The sequence below is a fragment of the Protopterus annectens genome, chromosome 3.part1 (assembly GCF_019279795.1).
Source record: "Protopterus annectens isolate FY-2018-M chromosome 3.part1, PAN1.0, whole genome shotgun sequence".
NCBI classification, from domain to species: domain Eukaryota; kingdom Metazoa; phylum Chordata; order Ceratodontiformes; family Protopteridae; genus Protopterus; species Protopterus annectens.
The window spans coordinates 216,768,363-216,789,488 of NC_056732.1; the positions used below are offsets into that span (position 1 = coordinate 216,768,363).

Below are 21,126 nucleotides of genomic sequence, written 5' to 3' on the forward strand. Positions count from 1 at the left end.
ATCACACTCTTGTGACTGTCTTTTTCATGTACACATTAAAAATCCAATTTGTTGAACATAATAAGTGCACAATATCAGGATCCATAAATGAATGATGTATTAAAGTTTATTTCCAAAGCATATTTTAAACAATATTATTTTGCCTTAACCACAAGAACAAAGAAAACCACAAACAAAAAAAAATACTTTTCTACTTATGCATATTTTACATGTGTATTTAGCTCATAATGAACTGTACTGCAACAGTTTTAACATTACTGATGACAGTGTAGGTTATATGGCCAGAATCAGACATCTCCAAGAAAGATATCAAATACACGTCTGAGAAAAAATGAACTTTGCTGTAGAAGATAAGGTGATGAATACATTAGGAAAAGAGCTGGGTAAACCTTAGTCTGCATCGCCATATAAAACAATTAAAAAAAATCAACCAAAAGTGACTATATCTAAGTTAGCTTTTTAATGTAGAAACAAAAAGTACACACCTGAGAACAATGTTGTCTATAGTTAAGATGGGACTCAGGCCAGCTGAGAAGGAAAGGACTGGTCACCCTACAGAAAGTTTTGCTGCCCTGAGTAGAAGATGCTGCTGCTTTGCTGTTAAAAAAGTCAACATTTCAACATGCAATCCATTTATCTATGGCCAAAAGGCAATGAAAGACATCCTATTATCACCTGTAGAATTGCCCATATACTCTTTCATCTGTATAATCCATTAAAAAAGCCAAGCCATTCAGTCTTACTTGTAAAGTGAAAGACAAATTATCATTCTGAACAAAACACAAAATCCAGTATGAGAAAACAGCGGCTCTAAATTAACACAAATGAGAAAATAAATACAACAGGGAACCTGCATCCCTGTTTTGTTAAGAGCACCAGAAGGGGAGCCCCAATAAAATTACAAAAAACAGAAAAATGACTGCAGCAGGAAAAAAGAGGTGAAGCCATGTAAAGGACGACATTTTAGTCTGGAATGTGTTCAGTCAGGGAGGAACCAGCTAAAACAAAATAATACAGCACAGATATAAATTTCTAAATTTTGTACAACACTTTTACTGAATAATTATGCAAGAGTTAGGCATACATTTATATCAAAGAAAAACAATATTAAGATGTTCACAGTTACAGAGTTACAGACATTATACATCACACATAATTCTTCTATACAATGATCATCAATCCAATATTACATAAAATGTTCAATTCCTGCCTTCACTTAAACCCCACTCCTCCTCCAAAATGTAATTCTGCATGTACTGCTTCCACAATTTTCATTTTTGCTATATAATTTGATCATACTCTTTTCCAAAGATCCCACTTCCAGTTCTTTTCAATCTGTTACAATATTTACTACTTCAGATACAGCTAGTTTAGACTGATTTCCATTTTCTAGTAATTGCTTTTTTGGCAGCCACCAGCATCAAACTTAACAAGGCCTTACTATATTCTAGGCAATTCAGATCATGTAGCCCAGCTCAAAAAATAATTTTCTTAGTTAAACCATTTACTCACTCAATATTTCTGACATAGTATTCTGCACGGAAATATTAAAGTTTGACAACTCATTACACTACCAAAACATATGTTCCCAGTTGCCTCACTCTTCTCCCTCACACCTGCAATATTTGGGCCTTACCTGAGGAAAAATTCTCTGGAGTCTGCTTTGGGTATAAAAATAACTATGCAAACACTTCCAGTCAAAAATCCTAAATCCTCTAGACTCTGTTGCTTATTTGGGTGACATACATGTCCTTCCATTGTTTCTTTGTAAATTACTTAGTCTCTCTTCACACTCTTTTCTAAACTCTTCCGATTGATTCCTATAGTTATCACACAATATTTTATATACCCTAGTAATCATCTTTTTCTTAAACAGCTATTTCACTTCTAGATTCAACTAAAAACTCTACTAGAGTAGGCCTTTCTCCTATACCTGATATCAATCCATGCTAGGGAAGGCAGCCATTTTATTACCTTTTCCACTCTAGTTATTTGCTCTCAATACCTTGGTTCCTAAATCAGGATTTCTCCAGTAAATTCCAGCCCCATTCTGCTTATTCTCTGTACAACCCACAACTGCAGTCATCACTAAAAGCTGAATTTTTATTCTCCATTCTGGCAGTTGGCTACAAGGATTAATTAGCTGTTTCCTATGGTGCAGTGGTACAAGGTTTGATTCCTTCAGCTTCCATTGCCTAACTGTGCGACTCTGAGCAAGTCAATTAACCAGACACACTGCTTCCAGACTGAGCCTGAAAAACGTCCATGGAGACCATCCTCTACGCAGAAAACAAAGTTATATAAAAAATAAATAAAATTCTTGTATTGGCTTTCTTCTTATAATATCTTCTGCTACTTTATGACTAATATTCTGTATGGCTATTATTCTCCTTAAGGTTCTGCATTCAAATTTCCACATGCACCTTATTTCTTGAACCCCTCCACTCCATCAACATCCATTTTCATTCTGAATTATAGCTTTCTGCCTTTGTTATCTGTACAAGTCAGAAATGTGTAACAATAAAATATCCCTTCAAATCAAGTAATCCTAAACTACCTTGCTCTATTGGAAGGATCAACTTATTCTACTTGACCCTTGCCCTCTTCTCCTCCCAGACAAAATTCTTCAACTCTTTATTAATTACAATCCACAACCTCTCCTCTGGTTGATAATATGTCTGACCTGTATATAAAACTAAAAGGACTAAAACATTTTCACTGCTTGTATCTTACTAAACAAGAGCGTCCAGTTTTTGTATCATCGTTTGTTTAATTTCTTCCCATGCATCCTTAACTGCTGGAAGAGACTCCTTTTTTAATCTATCCTCCTAAATACCTCATTTTACCATGCCCCCATAAATAAGGGTATTGCTGAACCAATTCATGAATGGGTAAATAGTTTACAGCGATAGACTGTTTTATCTTCTTTAATTTTATATCCTCAAAATACTTGAAACTGTCTCAAAATATTACACAACACTGAAATGTCCTTTTCTGGTTTTATCAGGTACAAAATAATATCATCTGCAAATAAAGCCAACTTTTCTTGATTACCATACCAATTATATCTTTGAATTTCTGAGTCCCGTATTTTCTTTGCCAATGGCTCTAAATATAAAGCAAAAAAAGGGGAGAGGACACCTCTGCCTGGCTCCTCTGTTCAGACACAACTTACAAGACAGGAACCCTTGCACTTTAATTTTTGTCTCTGATCACTCGTATATCTTCCTAATTAACTTATTATTTTATTATGGAATGCAAATGCTTCCACAGTCCTACTCAAAATCCCACCTTACTCTGTTGAATGATTTTCTCTGCATCAAGACAAAGAATGGTATTTTCTTATATTCTGCTTCCTTCTGGATTATCACTGTTCTATTAAAGTTGTCAAACTTTTGCCTCCCTTCCACAAAACCACAATGATATATCAGCCATCAGTTTTGGCGACATCTTTGCCATTCTTTCAGCTATTACACAGACACTTTATAATTAAGGTTTAAAACTGAATAGGACCTATATGAAGCTGGATCTGATGGGTCTTTGCCATCTTTAGGTATTACAGTCACCACTCCTTTCTTTCAGGAATTTGGTGCTTCCCCTCCTTTTAAAATACTGCTAAGAAAAATTTCCCAGATCTTTATCACTTTCTTCCTTCCTAACTTCCAAAGGAATACGACCTGTTCCTGAAGACTTTCTTGCAGATTAATTATACATCACTGTTTTAAGCTTATCTTCTCCTGTTTTAACTGTTAATTGTTGAGCCTCATCTACCTCTAAATTTGTCATACTTAAGTCTTCCATAATATTTCCATTTGTATTTTTTCTTGATTTCCATATTTCTCTGCATTATACAAATTTTCATAAACTTTCAGAAATATCTCTAACACATCTATAGGATCTTGGATTATTTTTCTTGTTATAGGCTCCCTAAAATTTGGCAACAACCCTTTCTACTTTGTTGTCTAGGTTATTCTACTAAACGTTTTTGTGCTCTGGAGTTATCACATTTACTGGTGCACAATCCAAAATAGTTATTGGATGTGTGTCAAAGCTTTCAAATAAATGCACATGTTCCTGTGAAATATAATTTCTATGTATTCTAGACCAGTAATTGTACCTTGAGGAGTGATGTGCAAATTCTTTCATTTTCCACTACGGAATTCCCCACCAAATACTTTCATAAATGTCAAAATAAATAAATAAAAATGTATTCAGAAATATCTTCTTATATTTTCCCTTTTAGGTCCCCCACATATAATCACAGTTACAAAACAAGTTCTAATCTCCACCTACAAGTAATATTTCCTGCTGAAAGGTGATTACTTCTCCAAAATTTTCTTAAGCTCCATAACGGAAGTTTTAAGTGGAATATAAATAAATGCCAGCATATGCCTCCTCCCTTCCTCCCTTGCCAGTAGTCCCATACTACCATAAATGCATTACTGTCCTTTTTTCCTCCTTCTGTCACTACTAGAGCTCCTCTGGCAATTAGTACAAGTACTCACCTTCTCCACTGTCTCTGATATTCTGCTGAACATCGATCCTGAAAATCCTTTATCAAATTCACATGATGACTTTTTTTCCAAATATGTCTCCTGTTGCATTGCTATTTGCACTTTGCATTTCTTAATATAACTCAATACTCTTACCTTTCTGTCTATACCTGTGAGGTCACTCACTGTTGAAAATAATATGGCTAGTGTAGCCATTATGACAAGCTATTATTCCCACCTACTGCATACAAACACTTTCTTAATGTCTATTTCCAGCTCTTGTGTTACATGCACATACTGTTTGGCAGCTTGATCCTTTATACAGTTGTTTCTTGTCATCTCCATTTGAACCTATGTTACATTTTATAAGACTTTTTTGTTTTAATGAAAACCCCCAATCAAAAAACATTCCCCCCAGAACATCCTCAAAACCTATTAACTTTAAACAATCACAAAAAAAATCTAGATCCTCCATCTTCAAATAATAAAGTTTAACCCTCCTCACAGGAGCAATTGTCTCAACTTGACAGCTGCATCTACAGGTATTACCCAACCTACAACTAAGATTATCCATGCCATGTTACATGTTACAGCATGTGCTTGTATTTACACTAATTGCTGCCTGTTCTTTTATCTTTATCCCCCTCCCAGATGTGAGAAAAAATGTGTATGCTTTCAGAAAACATTAACTTTTAGTCTTAAGAAAAACTGCACAGGTGATTGATCTTAAAACAAAATAAAATTACACACTATTCTAGTAAATGCATTGATGAATACAAGTAACAGAAAAGCTGCTCTTATTCACTGCCAATAACTTCAAACTTTATATTTTACTAAACTGCTTGCCCTTGTACCTTTTAACTTATCACTTAACTTATCACGTCTCTCTCGGTAAACAATGTCCAGACATCTAGAGATTTATTGACTTCACCTGTAGTCAGCTTGTTTCCATTGAAACATAACAGAATGTATATCTGCCCTCAGCTGCAGTCCTCCCAATGCACACTGAACATTTACTTGCTAAAGGACAACTATTCATTACATTCACAGTAGTCTCTTGTTTTTAATGCCAACTCACTCACACAAAAACACGTTATTAGGCTAAGCCAAGGGTATTAATCTAGACATTTACATGAGGAAAAGTAAAAGAAAACATCTCAGCTATACACATATTATAACCAGTGCACTTTTACACCCCATCTCCCACCCCAACAGACCAAGATTACAGATTATTAACTTAAACATGCTTTGGTCCAGTCTTTCTCCTCTTTTTACACTGTAATGCCTACATTTCTTAAAACAAAGGGGGGAAAAAAGCACTTGTTCAGTTGAGTATCTTTACCACTTACAACAATTACTGAATCTGCTTTACTATATAACATGCAATTTATAAAATGAAATGTTTTATTTACATACTGTTAAGAACAAACATGGTTTTACTTGCATTTACTTTCTCCTCTTTCAGTATCCTTCCAAACATTAATGACATGAAGTGGGGTCTATGCCTTTCAGTCCCTCCACACGTTAAAGTCAACAAAAGTCCAATCTTTCTTAGCCATTGTTTCTTGTAAAGCCACATTTCACAAATGTGACTGATGCTTTATAGTCTCACATTTATTCACTAATTTCAGTATTGCTGGTCTTCTTGCTGTTCATCTCCATCTCCCAACCACAGACTCTGGCTCAAGACCACGGTACTCTCAAGTGTTCCAGTCAACTTCTGTGCCTTTCTCTGTCTCTCAAGCATTTTCCTTTGGAAAATCAGAAGAGGTCTCACTGGCAAAAACTCTCCACGAGCTTTACTATCAGAAGAATGAGAAGCAGACTCTTCTGTTTGATGGTTCATTTTTTGTTGGACAAACTGTTGTATATCCTTCATATTCTGTTCTGCATAAAAACAACTCTGATACTCCAGAAAAAAAATATTCTTAAGACAACTGGGTACAGCAGCTTGAATTTCACACCCACCTTTTGAATTCCCTCATTGTTGTGATAAATGTGCTTGTTTTCTGCCTGATGTACAGTGAAAAATCATGTTCCACAAACACTTTACTGTCTCCAGTTTTTAATACTTTGCCCTTCGGGCACAGTTTTGTCAGGATCAACTCCCTCTACTGTTATGATTGTATCTTTACTAATAAAGTTCTTGGCTGCTTTCTCATGGCCAGGTTTGGAGAATACAAACAATGTGCCCTATTAATTAACAAATCCTGCTGTGGAATACTGGTCCACTTACTTATCTGTGCTTTCATAAAAATTAATTCAGTTTGTTCCTTCCAGATTCTCTGATATGGCAGAAAATCTCAGGTTTTCTGTGAGTGCTCTGTCCTCTAACTCTACCATTTTTTTCAAACAAGTCTTCCAGGGCAATCTCAAACTCTGCAAGCCTTTTTCTTCATTTAAACATCTGATTTTTCTAGTTTTATCAGTTCATCAGAATAGCTGTTTACAGCTTCTTCCATTTTTCCAGCCTTATTTATGTTGCTATACTTCAATGATTCATTTACTTTACCATGCAGGAGTGTCTTCTCAGCCCTTTGTTACATGCATTACATTTAGAATCACTGGCAAAGAAAATAAGGGACTCAGAAATTCAAGGATACAAGTGGTATAGTAGTCAAAAGCTGGCTCTATTTGTGATGACATTTTATACCAGACAAAAACAAATATTAGTGTTGTGGGACATACTGTGACAGTTTTAAACCTTTTCGGAAAACAAAATTATTGAAGCAAAAATAAAAGTAATAGTGGTAAATTATGTACCCACCATGAACTGGTTCGGCAATATCCACATTTATGGAGACATAATAAAATGAGTATGTAGGAGTATGGATTAAAAATGATACAGGTGTGGCAGCTATGGATACGTGGGAAGAAACTAAACAAAAGATAATACAATAACTGAGAAAATGGAAGCTCTTATACACTGGTCAGGGATAATTTTTATCAACCACAGGAGAAGTTGCGGATAGCAATTAAAGAGCTGAAGGAGTTTATCTGGGGGGAAGATGGCAAGAGTCAGTTGGGATAAGCTTATTCTTCCAATAGAACAGGGTGGATTGTGATTACCCTCATTGAAGGGGTATTTCACAGCAACATAGTTAAGGTTTCTGTACATAGCACAAGCATAAAACTATAATTCAAAGTGGAAAGAGATGATGAAATGGGGGGGGGGTTCAAGTAACAGGGACAGACTGGGATTTTGGATGCAGATCTAAGGACAACAATAATCATACACATTAATATATTCATAAAGTAGCAGAAGGTCTTAAGAACCAAGCCAACATGGAAATGGAGAAAGTAGAATCTGCAGATAGGGATGACTGCAATTGGGGATACAGACAATAGGCAAGAGGGGGCGGGAATGTATTAGAAAAAAATGGCAAAGGAACCAAGGTACTCGGAGCAAATACCTTGAGAAGGACAGGTAATAGAATGAGAAGATGCCAAGAACTTATTTGGCCTACAGGATAAAGACTGCCTTCCTTATCAAGGATTGATATCAGAGTATAGGCAAATAGAAACAAAAAGGGGGGGGTCTACTTTTAAACCTTGTTCCTCCTCTGCATGTAGAGTTTTTAGTAGAATCTAGAACAGAAGTTGCCATTAAGAAAAGAATAATTAGTGCAGCATAGAAAATATTGCATGATAACTATAATCAATCAAAGGAGGACAGGAAGGACTGGAAAGAGATACTGGATAAGCAATTCACAAAGAAACAACAAAATCTAGAAGAATTCAGATCTTCGTCTGGAAGAGCTTACATAGGTATTTGTATACCCCAAGCAGGCTTCAAAGAATTTTTCCTCAGGTAGACAGCAAATGTTGGAGGTGTGATGGGGCGGAAAGAGGTAACTGGGAGTGTAATGAGCTGATAGACTTTAAAGATTCCCTGCAGACTGCACTGTCAGAGATGCTGGGTGAGCTAGTTAAGAGTGACTAGGGAAATGATTTTTTGAGCTATGATACAAACTTGGAATTGCCTAGACATGGTAAGGCCTTGCCGAGTCTAATTATGATGGTTGCCAAAAAATCAGATACTAGAAAATGGAAAGTCTAAACCAACTTTACTAAAAGCAGTGAAAATAGTAACAGAGTTAAAGCAAGTGGAACTGGGAACTTTTGAAAAGGGTAGGAGCAAATTACACAGGAAATAATGGGAACTATGGAATCAATACATGCAGAAGAGGAACAACATTTAAAAGAAGGCAGAATTTGAATGACCTATGTAATGGCCGACTAAAAATGACTTGATATGTTAAAAGTGATGTATAACGTTTGCAGCTACAGTTGTGTCGCATTGTTTGGAATGTATAATGTTTGCAACTGAGATTATGTCACTATGGTTTATTGTCATTTATATAAATGTAATATTGTCTAGCTCGTACATGATAATTTAATAAAGATGTTACTTGTTTAAAAAAAGTTTCATTTACATTAATCAGCTCTGAGCACATTTATTTTTTCCTGCAAATTACTTGAAGACATCTCTTGCAGTAAAGCTGGAGCTTGAATTGCTTTTTTGCTAAACGGCTGCAGAATTCATCCCAGTCCGTGTTTTCTCTTCACCTTTACTAGTTGATTTTTTTTCTGGCTTTTTAAGATTCTTCTTAGCTAGCATCCAGGCAGTGTACTTACTAGCCAGTAAATGAATTTTGCTGAAACTGGCAGAATTACTGGCTTACCTATCCGTTCTTTTTTTCATACTGGGAGAGCTGAACATATGCTGCTGATCAGCATGTTCTAATGGTGGAAAAATATGTATTGATCTTTGTTTACCAGGAAAGTCTGACTGGGTAATACCCATTTTCAGCGGAGGCCTGGGGAGAAAAGCTCCATTTGCTTACACTGTATTATACTAAGTTCCAGTTAAACACAGCATAGTTACATTTCTATTTACATTTACCCATAAACAGTAGTTACATTTAAAAAAAGCAAGTGAATGAGACAAACTGAAGGTTCTAATCATGAAAAGGTTTTCCTTACGGGTAGTTTTAAATGTACAATCCCTTTAAAGAAGGCACATATGGCACTGAGCTGCTCCACTAATTTCATTTTTTTAATCTTGTCTAGCTGAAGCAAGAAATCGTAAGAGTAGGGAAGGTTAGTACTAGATCCCCACACCCAAAAAAAAAGGGTCTATATTACATTATCGAACACTTAAAAAAAGCGAACGCTGACTGATCGACCTAATTTAAGTGAAAGCTTACAATCTCGAACTGTCAGATCAGCGATTTTTTTCCCAGGGAAAAAAATTGCTGATCCAAAACACACACACACAACACAAGCAAACCAAACAAACAGAAATCCACACACATACACCTAAAATCTGATACCTAACCCTACACTAAACTATGCACACACCACTAACTACCCACTTACCTTAACCCAAACCCTAACCCTAAGGTCCGTCACTATCGCACACTCACCTCACTCACTCCCCAACCCTAACTCACTTAAATCCGCCCTAACCCTCATGTCCACTCAATTGCACACACACCTAACCCGAGCCCTAACCCTAACTCACCCTAACACTCACATCCACATAATCGCACACTTACCTGAATCCGACTGGTAACTTTCCACCATAACACTGAAAATACCGAAGCAACAGAAACGGACAACCAAATTCTTTCCCTATGAAAAAATTTGAGTTTCTGCTGCTTCGATATTTTGCAGTTTCGCGAAAATAAGTTCGATCAATCAGCGCTCTCTTTTTTAAGCATTCGAGGATATAATATAGACCCAAAAATAACCAACCAAGGAACTGTAGTTACAATGTCAAAATAATGTCATAAATGATAGTTTGGAATATGCCATCCTAGTCCTCAGCTTATGTGCTACTAACTGAAAGTACAGTTTTGTAAGGTAGCTACCACTGCACCAGATCTTCAAGGAGACATCACTGTAACAGTATCATAACATCTGCATTTACTCACCTTCTGAGTTCTGTTTATCTGGTGAGAATTTCTTGAAGTAGTGGCTTCCCTGTGGAAAACCTTGACAGGTGAAGTGCCTGCATGCAGTATGACTTGGGCTTAATGAGCATCCCTTACTTATCCCACATCATTCCACATTTTCTTCAGTTCAAGAATGCATACAGTGTAAGGATTCATGCCTCTGGTAAACAGATAACTAAGCTAGAGCTACTGGTACCGCCCAACTATGAGAAAATACTGACCTATGCATACTTCTTTGCACAGTTATATTCAAGCACAGCATCTTTTTATTTAATTGCTAAATGAAAAATCCTAATACGTGGAAACACAAACTAAGCTAGCTAATTTAAAAAAATGTCCACTTTGCATGCAAGATAAATAAAAGAAACTTGCTATAAAGTAAGATGGTAGCTAGACTGACAGACAATATTCAGTCATAATCTTGAATAACCTCAACAGAAGAATGTTCCTGCAAAAGGAGTCCCTCCATTTGGTTATGGTTTGTTTCATTAAGTCTAAAGTCACTAAAACCATTTCACTTATGTTCCATCTCCTAGACACTCTTTACTGCTCTGTGTAACTGAGGCAGCAAGATTGCACTTTTTCCCCATTGCAGATCAGCCATGAACTTGGTATACTAAAGTAATGAGATGTAGTGTTGGACTCCTCCCATAGGGAGGGAGTACCATTGGAGCTATCCCTCCATAAAAATTGTTTGGAGTTGGGTTGATTCTTTTGTTGAACTGTGTTGTCAATGACTTGTGATCAATGAATTAATTTTTGGTGGTTCGGACGTCAATCACTAGTGGTGATTTACTAAAAGAAAAGATATCTTCCTTTTGTATGAAAACAATTTTAAAAAGTTGCTAAAAGAAAAGTCGCATGTAAAACTGCTAATCTACGACAGCAATTTTTCTAAATTCTTCATGAGGAAGAAAAAGAGAAACTTGAAAACCACCAAAGGGAGAAAAAGGCAAAAGAAGAAAAGGTCACCTGAACAGTAGCAAGGGTAAAAACAACATATGATTGTGGACCATTCTTAGTGAGAGAGAGAGAGAGAGAAAAAAACAGTAAAACTTTCTTTTTCTAAACTTAACGTGCAGCAGAGGAATTCTAGAGCTGGAAGAGCAGCACTGTCATGCAATATGAGGGACACAACAATTCACTGAGGAGGTTTCCAAGCACTGAACAATCCTGGTATCTGCAGCACAGTTCTGCAGCTTACCAAAGATGGACAACTTCCTGTTCAATCACAATATCCTACAACTAAACATAGAGAGCTGCAGGAAGGACAACTTTACCAATATAGTGGCATCTTCTCAAAAGATCAACGGTCAACACATTAAAAAAGTTCACTATCTTCCCCAGGGACAGTCACTGTAACAGTAAATTTTACCACTTCAGTAAGACCCCTAGCAGTACCCAGAGGTAGCCAGAAGTAGGAATTGACCCATACTGTAATCTACCAGCAAGTACTGTCAAATGGCAGAATGAACAGCATAAATATATTAACACATTGTATTGTGCTCATAGTCCCCTTATAAGTAGTAAGCACTGTGAAATGCATGGCTCGCTATCACCTGAGGTCCAAAACTGCAGGTCCCATATGTTCAAAAACTAAACCTTCATTCACAAATTCACTATTGTATCATTAAAGCATAAAGCAAAATAAATGGCATATGAAATCTGAAAACTTGCTGCATAAAGTATGCTACTGGATAATGACAAAAAGTTAGCCTTTTGTTTTCTTTTCTGCATTACAAGAATCTTATCAGAAATATACAAAGGTATGTAAGAAAACAAGTCAGGTTAGACTGTGACAATACTAAAACAAGGGTTGTAAAACATGTATTCATGAAACAGCCCTGCTGCATCTAGAAAAATTATGCTGACTTGTGTTATTTTTTACTAGATTATTTACAAGCCAGCTATGGAAGCTGTGGAATATCATGGTACTGAATACTGCATGCAATGTAAATATTGTAAAAAATGCTATATATCCAGGTATTTTGAATTTCATAGGTTGGTACTAGGCTATCAGCCCTAGGGCCTATACAAGCCTAGCCATAACAATTCCCTGGATATTTCTTCCCACATTATTTACTTTCCTGGACCCCTGTCTAGCAGGGCAACTGACGTGATCCCTGGGGTGAATTTCCTTTCTCCCATCCAATCGTCAAGGTTCCTCTTGAAGAGGTCCAAAGAGGCACTCTGCTTGACATGTATGGGCAATCTATTCCAGAGTCTGGGGAGTCTCTGGGTCAGGAACCTATCACTCCAGCATGTTTTGTTTATTGTGATGACAAGGTTTAGATCCCTGGAGCGTGTAGCTCTGAGGGATTGGGATTTCTTTAAGTGTAGCATGTCCAACAGCTCTGGGTTTGACATGGCCTTGTATGTTAAGCAGAGATCGCCTCTGAGTAGACGATATGCGACAGAGTATAGCTGGAGTTTCTTAAGGCGGTCAGCGTAGGGCATCTGCTTTAGGCCTGTGATTCTTTTAGTGAGGTATTTTTAAGGCCTTTCCAGTTGTTGCAGATGTCTTGAGAGGTACATACCAAAAGGGGCATTGTATTCTATAATGGGTCTAATGAGGGATGAGTACAGTGGGACAATGACCTCCTTTTTTCTGGATGAAAAGCCCTTCGTGATGAGGTGTGCCACATAGAAGGATTTCCTGGCTGTTGTGGCGATGTGGTTATCGAAGGTGAGACCACTGTCCACCTGTGTCCCTAAGTATCTTATCCCACCTGTGTTTAGTGTACTGCCACCTATATGGTAATTCATGGATACATGTTTTTTCCCAAAGGGGATAACAATACATTTCTTGGCATTGAGCTTGAGCCCATGGCTCTGGCACCAAGCATCTGTTTCTGTAAGGCCCTTTTGTAGAGTATCCACATCATTTGGGGATTCAGTAATGGCTCCCAGTTTGCAGTCATCTGCAAACTTTGTTAGCCAGAGTCCCTTAGTGTTAACCTGTACTTCAGAGAAGTAGATGCCAAACAAGAGCGGCCCCAGGACTGAACCCTGAGGTACTCCACTTGTCTGGAGCTGGATTTGGAGTTGGCTACTTTTACAGTGTGGGTTCTATCAGTAAGTCATTTAGCAACCCATTGGGTGACATAGGGATGAATGCCCAACTTAGTAAGTTTATCTATGATTCCAGAGTGGGGGATGGTGTCAAAGGCCTTGGCAAGGTCTAGATACGCTGTGTGGACCACCTTACCCTTATCCAAGGCTCTGGAGACCGATTCAAAGAAGTCAATCAGGTTCAGGAGACAAGATCGGCCCTTCACAAACCCAAACTGGGTGGGGTCCAGTGTTTGAAGGATGCCAATGTATTTGTTTATAAGTTCCATGATAATACGCTCCATGGCCTTGCAGATAAGGCTTGTCAGACTGATGGGACGGTAGTTTCTGGGATCCAAGGTGGATCCCCCCTTGTGGATTGGGGTAACTGTAGCTCTGTGCCACTCAGTGGGCACGAAACCTGAGGTGAGGCTATGATTAAACATGACACTTAGGTGAGGTGCCAGTTCATATTGTAGTTCATGTAGTACACAAATTTGTGCCTTACTACTGCAATTGTGTGGTCTAAATATTACATAAACAATGCTGTTTCTTTAAACAAAACATTCAGGTAATCCTACATATTAACTAAATGAGAAATCCCTGTATGTTGGGATAATGGATCAATATGAGACCAATTACATAATTTGTTTTCTTATAAAATGAATGCTTTTCTTCTTAGCCATGGCAGAATCACTAACATGAAGATACACTAAGTCACTGTTCATCCAAAAGTAGCCAAAAACACGGTAGTCACAAACAAACAATTTTAATGAAGCTTTCGGGTCTACACCCTTCATCAGCACATAAAATCATCTTACATAAGTTGCATTTAAATAGAGGAAGCACTGAAAAACACATGATCAAGCCAGCCAACCAGATACAAACCAAAATTAATTATGCAAACTCTTGGATAGTACGTTTACAGGCTGATAAATGGCCTGGCTTGAATGGAGCAGTAAGTCTCAAACCAGTTTTGATTAAGCGTCAGAGGGAGAATTTATGATGCTAACTTTGAGTTGCTACCTTTTTAAAAAGTTTTTAAAAAAAGTTTTTAAAAAAAGTTCTTATTTGATATGAATGATTTATCTATATGTAACTATATTTAATCTATATAAAATTGTTTTTTATTAATATAAGTAATATAAGTAAAACTTCTTTAAGAGTTTTGGGTGTGATGCATTTTAAATTATTTGCATAATTAATTTTGGTTTGTATCTGGTTGGCTGGCTTGATCATGTGTTTTTCAGTGCTTCCTCTATTTAAATGCAACTTATGTAAGGTGATTTTATGTGCTGATGAACGGTGTAGAATCACTAACATCTCAGCGGAGATTATAGAGTTTCAATGGGGAGGCTCATTGTCCTGCACTAGAATTTGAGTAGAGATCGTCACTGATCTTCATTCTTAGGGGAGCCCTCATGCCTACAGAGGGATTCCCAAGTAAGAAGAATGTCTCCAGCTACCCAGAGTTGGAAGATCTAGATGGAGTTGTAATTGTGGTTTTGAAGTGAGATGCCCAGGATGTAAACCAGAGTCATTTCCAGCTTACAACAAATTCATTTTAGCTGGACCAGAGACAGATTTGTATTTGGACTTTTTACCTAAATGGTGGGAAAAATCTGGATATGCACATTTATGTTGGCAAGACTATTTTTCTTTTCAAAATATGAAATGCAACCTTGGATAAAAAATGTAGGAGATTAATAAATGTATTTGCAGTTACTTCTGTGTTGCATATTATCAAAACACCACAAAGGGAAAGAAAGTACAGTTTTGTACCTACCATAAATGTAGATGTCCGATAGATATGCAACTGCAGTCCTTACATATGGGTTGTCCTGCCTCAGGCAGCCCTTCGGTCGGCCGGATGCCAAAGTCTGGGTCCGGCGTCAGCTGATGTCACCTCTTCCCCGACGTCAGAGCGGCTAGGGTATAAAAGCAACAGCCGACACCATCTTCTTCAGAGTTTCTTGCCCCAGATGCCAGGTGCCCTCCAAGGAAGGCTAAATTTAGAGACTGGATAAAAAATTCCAGACATGCACAACAGTAATAAACAGATACACCATAACAGATTTCCCCAGCTAATTTGAAAAAGGGAAGTGGACCCAAAAAGGAGAATTTACAGAGGGGTAGGAGGGAGGGAAAACCTGACTGCAGTTGCATATCTATCGGACATATACATTTATGGTAGGTACAAAACTGTACTATGTCCTTCAAGAATGCAACTGCAGTCCTTACATATGAGTTGAATACCACAGCCAAGCTGGGGGGTGGTAGGAACTAAGATAAAGATGGTGTAGCTAAAATGCCCTGCAGGACTGCCGAAGCAAAGCCTGCTCGGGATCTGGAATATAAAGGCAGGTTGTAGTGTTTGGAAAATGTATGCACGTAGCTCCATGTAGCAGCTTCTAGAATTTCCTTTGTAGCCACCCCTCTTAGAAAGGCTGTGGAGGTGGCTATAGCTCTGGTGGAGTGTGGCCTGATATTGGCTGGCACACCTTTTCCATGGAAAGAGTAACAGAATCTGATGCAGTGTCCAATCCATTTTGAAATTGTTTGTTTGGAAATTGCCTTTCCTTGTACTCCAGCAGCGTAAGCTACAAATAGTTGGTCAGACTTTCTGTTGGCTTTTGTTCTGTCCAAGTAGTAGGGCAATTGTCTGTGTATGTCCAAAGTGTGCAGCAGCTTTTCTTCTTTATTTTGAGGATTGGGAAAGAAGGTAGGCAGGTGAATTGCTTGATTTAGAGACACCCTGGATATCACTTTTGGCATGAATGAAGGATTGGTTCTTAAAGAAACTCTGTCCTGGTGAAAAATGAGAAATGGAGGTACTGCCATGAGGGCCTGTATCTCAGAGACTCTTCTTGCTGAGGTAATTGCCAACAGGAAAACTGTTTTCCATGAGAGAAATTGCAATTCTGAAGATGCTGCTGGCTCAAAAGGAGGAAGAGTTAATTTTTTCAACACGAAGTTGAGGTCCCATGCAGGCACTGGTGGTTTTCTGGGAGGTTTGATATTCTTTATCCCTCTTAGAAAATGTCTTAGCAAAGGATGTGAAAACACAGGGGGATCACTGTTGTATTTTGCTGAAATTGCTGAAGCGTGTATTTTTTTGGAAGAATATGAAAGTCCACTTTGTAGCATTTCTGCCAAGTATTCTAGTATCTGTGGGATGCTCATTACTGATGCATCCTGACCCTTGTTGGCATTCCAGATGTTGAATCTCTTCCATTTGGCTGAGTAAGTTTTTCTGGTGGAAGGTCTGCGTGCTTCCAGTTAAGATCTCTTGAACTTTCTTGGAGAGAAAGATATGGGGAGAAGTCATGGAACCCTCCAAGCTGTCAGCTGCAATGTTTGCAGGTTGGGATGAACCATCCTGTAATTGTGCTGAGTCAGAAGCAGAGGTCATTGAGGCAGGGGCCACAGCTTGGTGCGAGTTATGCTCCTTAGTAGTGGATACCAGTGCTGTCTTGGCCAGTCTGGAGCTATCAAAATGCCTTTCAGTTGTTCTGCTTTGATCATCAGTAACACCTTGGTCATTAATGGTAGAGGTGGGAATGCATAGATTGTTAGAGAGTTCCAGCTGAAGGAGAGAGCATCCATTCTCCAGGCTTGAGGATGGTGTGTCCTCGAGCAGAACTTCTTCAGATGATGATTGAGGTGCGAGGCAAAGAGATCTATGTCCGGCCTCCCCCATGCATGAATTATTTGTGAAAAAATGTCTGGATGCAACATCCATTCGTGCGGGTCCAAGAAATTTCTGCTTAGACTGTCCGCCAGAACATTGTCCTTGCCTGGAACAAACTGGGATTGCAACTGTATGTTCAGTTTCAGGGACTTTTCCCAAAGAGTCATTGTTAGCCTGCAGAGGGGGTAAGAATGAGTGCCTCCCTGTTTGTTTATGTACCACATAACAGTGGTGTTGTCTGTCTTTATTAGCAGTTGACCTTGCTGAAGAAATTTTCCGAAGGCCTCGATTGCATGAATCACTGCCAACATCTCTTTTTGATTGATGTGCAGATGCACTTCCCGGGGTGCCCGTTGCCCTTGAATGCATCTGCCCTCCATGTGTGTCCCCCATCCATGATCTGAGGCGTCTGTTGTAATGGTTTGGCTTGTTTGAGGTTTGTTGAAGGACATGCCTTTGTTTAGCTGGCTTGCTTGTGCCCACCACAAAAATTCCTTTTGTAGACTTGGAATGAGTGGAATAATTGCTTCTAAAGTTGTGGCTGTGCTGAAACCATAAACTTTTTAGGTACCATTGTAGTTTTCTCATGTGTAGTCTGGCCAGTGGAATCAGAAGAATGCAAGATGCCATGAAACCCAGGGCCTGTAGGATTTTCGTTGCAGTCATCTGGGTGTGCTTTGCTAGGCTTTTGAAGTAATCTGGTAATTGTTCTTGTTTTTCTTCTGTGAGGAAAGCCATTTGTGAGTTTGTGTCCAGTTTGGCTCCTAGAAAAATTATTTGTTGGGATGGCAGTAGTCTTGATTTTTGAATGTTGACTGTGTATCCCAAAGCCTGTAGTGTTTAATGACATAGTTCAAGTTTCTTATCAAGGCTTGCTTGCTGTCCGCTTGTATAAGGCAATCGTCCAGGTAAGGGTATATTTGTATCCCCTGGAGTCTGCAGTGTGCAATTACTGATGCCAGGCATTTCGTGAATACTCTGGGCTCAGTAGATAAGCCAAAAGGCAATGCTGAGAATTGATAATGCTCTGACCCTGCAAGAAATCTGAGGTATCTTCTGCAACTGTGTCTGATTGGGACATGCAGGTATGCCTCCTTGAGGTCCAGAGTAACCAGCCAAGACCCCTTGCCCAGCATGGGAAGAAGTTGCTGTAACGTCAGCATTTTGAATTTTGGCACAATGAGAAAAGTGTTTAGAGCGGACAAGTCCAGTATAGGTCTCCATTGCTTTTCTTTTCTTGGAACAAGGAACAGTCTTGAGTAGAATCCCTGGCCTTGTTCCTGAGGAGGAACATTTTCTATTGCTTTGATTTGTAGCAACTTTGAAACTTGTATGAGTGCCTCTGCCCTTTGATTTTGTGGCAGATTTGGCATGCCTTGTCTTGTTGGTAAGGTATGGAAGTGGAACCTGTAACCTTTGTCTATTATGTCCAGAATCCATTTGTTAAAACGTGCCAATTTTTTGAAAATAAGGATAATTTTCCGCCTAAAGGTGCTTCTCTTTGAGCCTTGGTCGGCAGTGTCAAAGTCAAGTCATTGTGATTGTCCCTGTGGAGCAGTAGAAGTCCCTGCGCCACTTCTCTGATTAGTCGGTTGCCATTGGCAGCCCCTGTAGGAGCCTCGGTATTGCCCTCTACCTCGAGCATGCCTGTTTTTTCCCCTTTGGAACTTGTCAGTGTCTGGAAAGGACCAATTCTTCGAAGGCCAATTCCTGCTGAATCTTGGTGGCTGAACCTGGAGGAAATCTTTGACTGTTTGTACTGATTTAGCCTTTTCCTCAATTGATTTCAACACATCCTGAGCATTAGCACCAAATAGCTTGTGTTTTTCCAGAGGTGCATCTAGAAGCTTTACTTTAACATGATCTGGCAATGCCTGTTCTTTCAACCAAGCATGCCTACGTATGACGGCCCCTGTCATAGCTGCCCTACATGAAGCTTCCAATGCATCATAACCACACTGAAGAAAATGATTGCTAACCTGCTGAGCATTATGAACCAAATCCTGCAAGGCCTTTCTATCTAAAGGCTCAGGAGAGGTTAACTTTTTCTGCAAATCATCCATCAAGAAATCCTGATACTGAAACATATGAAAAAGACAGTTAAGTGCCCTCATGGCAAGGGTGGTTGAGGTACATTTTTGCCCCACCTCTCCAGGGACCTAGATTCCCTGTCTGCGGGCAAAGGATTTTTGGCCGTGGAAGTGGCCACTCCTTTGGGCCCCTGGGAAATAGTTTCTAGATCGACAGAATGGGCCTTAAAGAGATGCTTATGAGTTTCAGGAACCCTGTAATATCGGTCTGGCTTGACAGGAGCAGGAGGGAGAGAATCAGGTGAAGCACTCGAGTCTGAGTACACATCATCCAATACATCTAACACTGGAGGAATAGCTAAAGGCCTGTGCTGGGGTAACTTAAGGAAAGTACAAAGCCTTTTACTGGAGTCAGAGAAATCCTGGCCCTGCCACTGAAAGTGCTCCCTCATGGAGTGGAGAATTTCCCCGAAAGAAATATCCTCAGGAGGAGAGGCAGAGGGAATAGATTCATCAGCATCAGAATCCTCGTAGGCCTGGAAGGACTCTTCCTGGGAATCTGAATGGCCTGAGTCACCAGAGGCTTCATCTGAGGAAAAGGTATCAGTCTGCTCAACCCTAGGCCTTTTGTCTGCAGGCGGCTGAGAACCTCTGTCTGGATGGGCCTGAGAGCCTCTGATTAAGGAAATTAGATCTGCTTATCAGAAGTGGGACCCTGGGAAAAAGATTTAGGAGGGTGAGACTTAGCCTGGCTGGCAGCCTTAGCACGTGTGTAGGCCTTGATGGACATAGACACCGGAGGCCTCGCTGGCCCATGTGCAGGAGTAACTTTGTCCACCGGTATGGTGTCAGGCAAATCTTGGGCTTCGGTTTCAGGAGGAAAATCAACAACCGGCACCGGGGAAGCCTCCGGGGCTGAAGTGTGCGGTAAAGCGGTGTCGTCGGTCTGGAGCGGTTGAATTACCGACTCTGAAGAGACCAATGCACTCGTGGTAGGTTTTGACGTGGTGTCGGTGGAAGTCGCGGGCCGAGTATGTCGGTCCCGGTCCTTCCGTTTTTTTGGAAATGTGTTGTCGGTTGTTCCGACGGCATGTTATAGGAGTAATTTTCCCCAAAAAAGTCTTCAGCAAATTCTGCCCGGCGCCTGAGTGTGCGCTTATTGAAGCAAGCACAGGCAGCACAGGCCGAGACATCGTGGTCTGGGCCAAGGCAGGGAAGGCAGTAAGAATGGAAGTCCTTATGAGGTATTTGTTTACCACAAGACAAACAGTTATTAACTTTCGCAGTTTTATCTGACATCGGCTGAGGCAAGAAAAGGTTCCCCAATGGGGTACTTAGCTTTTTGATGACTTCGGTAACTGAAAACTCAGGAGCTGGCCGACCGGCACTTGCGAACTGCTTCTGCTTCGGGCACCGCGCGGCAAGAAAGACTGAAGAAGATGGTGTCGGCTGTTGCTTTTATACCCCAGCCGCTCTGATGTCGGGGAAGAGGCGACATCAGCCGACGCCGGACCCAGACTTTGGAATCCGGCCGACCGAAGGGCTGCCTGAGGCAGGACAACCCATATGTAAGGACTGCAGTTGCATTCTTGAAGGACATCAACATCTTCATATTTCCAAAGCATTCTTATTAGAGCAGATTTCAGTAACATAATGCAGCATACTGATCAAAGGTCTACAACATGCAGTCCTTCAGCCACAAGCTGCAACTTCTCAAACCAGTCTTCCTATAGCACAAATACAGCAGGGTGCTGATAAATTTCACCCTACTCCAAATAACATTTTGGCATATAAACTGCTTTTCTGAATGTGTTTAAGTCCAAAGTGGCCAGTAAATTTCAGCAGTTAACAAGAATACTCCACAGGAGCATTTGTGGGTTTCCTGCTGCCATTGTGTACAT

General features: G+C 39.6%; 1 protein-coding gene across 1 annotated transcript in view; it reads right to left on the bottom strand.

Annotated features, from left to right (window-relative positions):
• The window catches only part of DNAJC13 (DnaJ heat shock protein family (Hsp40) member C13), a gene marked incomplete in the record, with an annotated part of 3,140,357 nt that overhangs the window by 495,214 nt on the left and 2,624,017 nt on the right, over nucleotides 1–21,126 (bottom strand).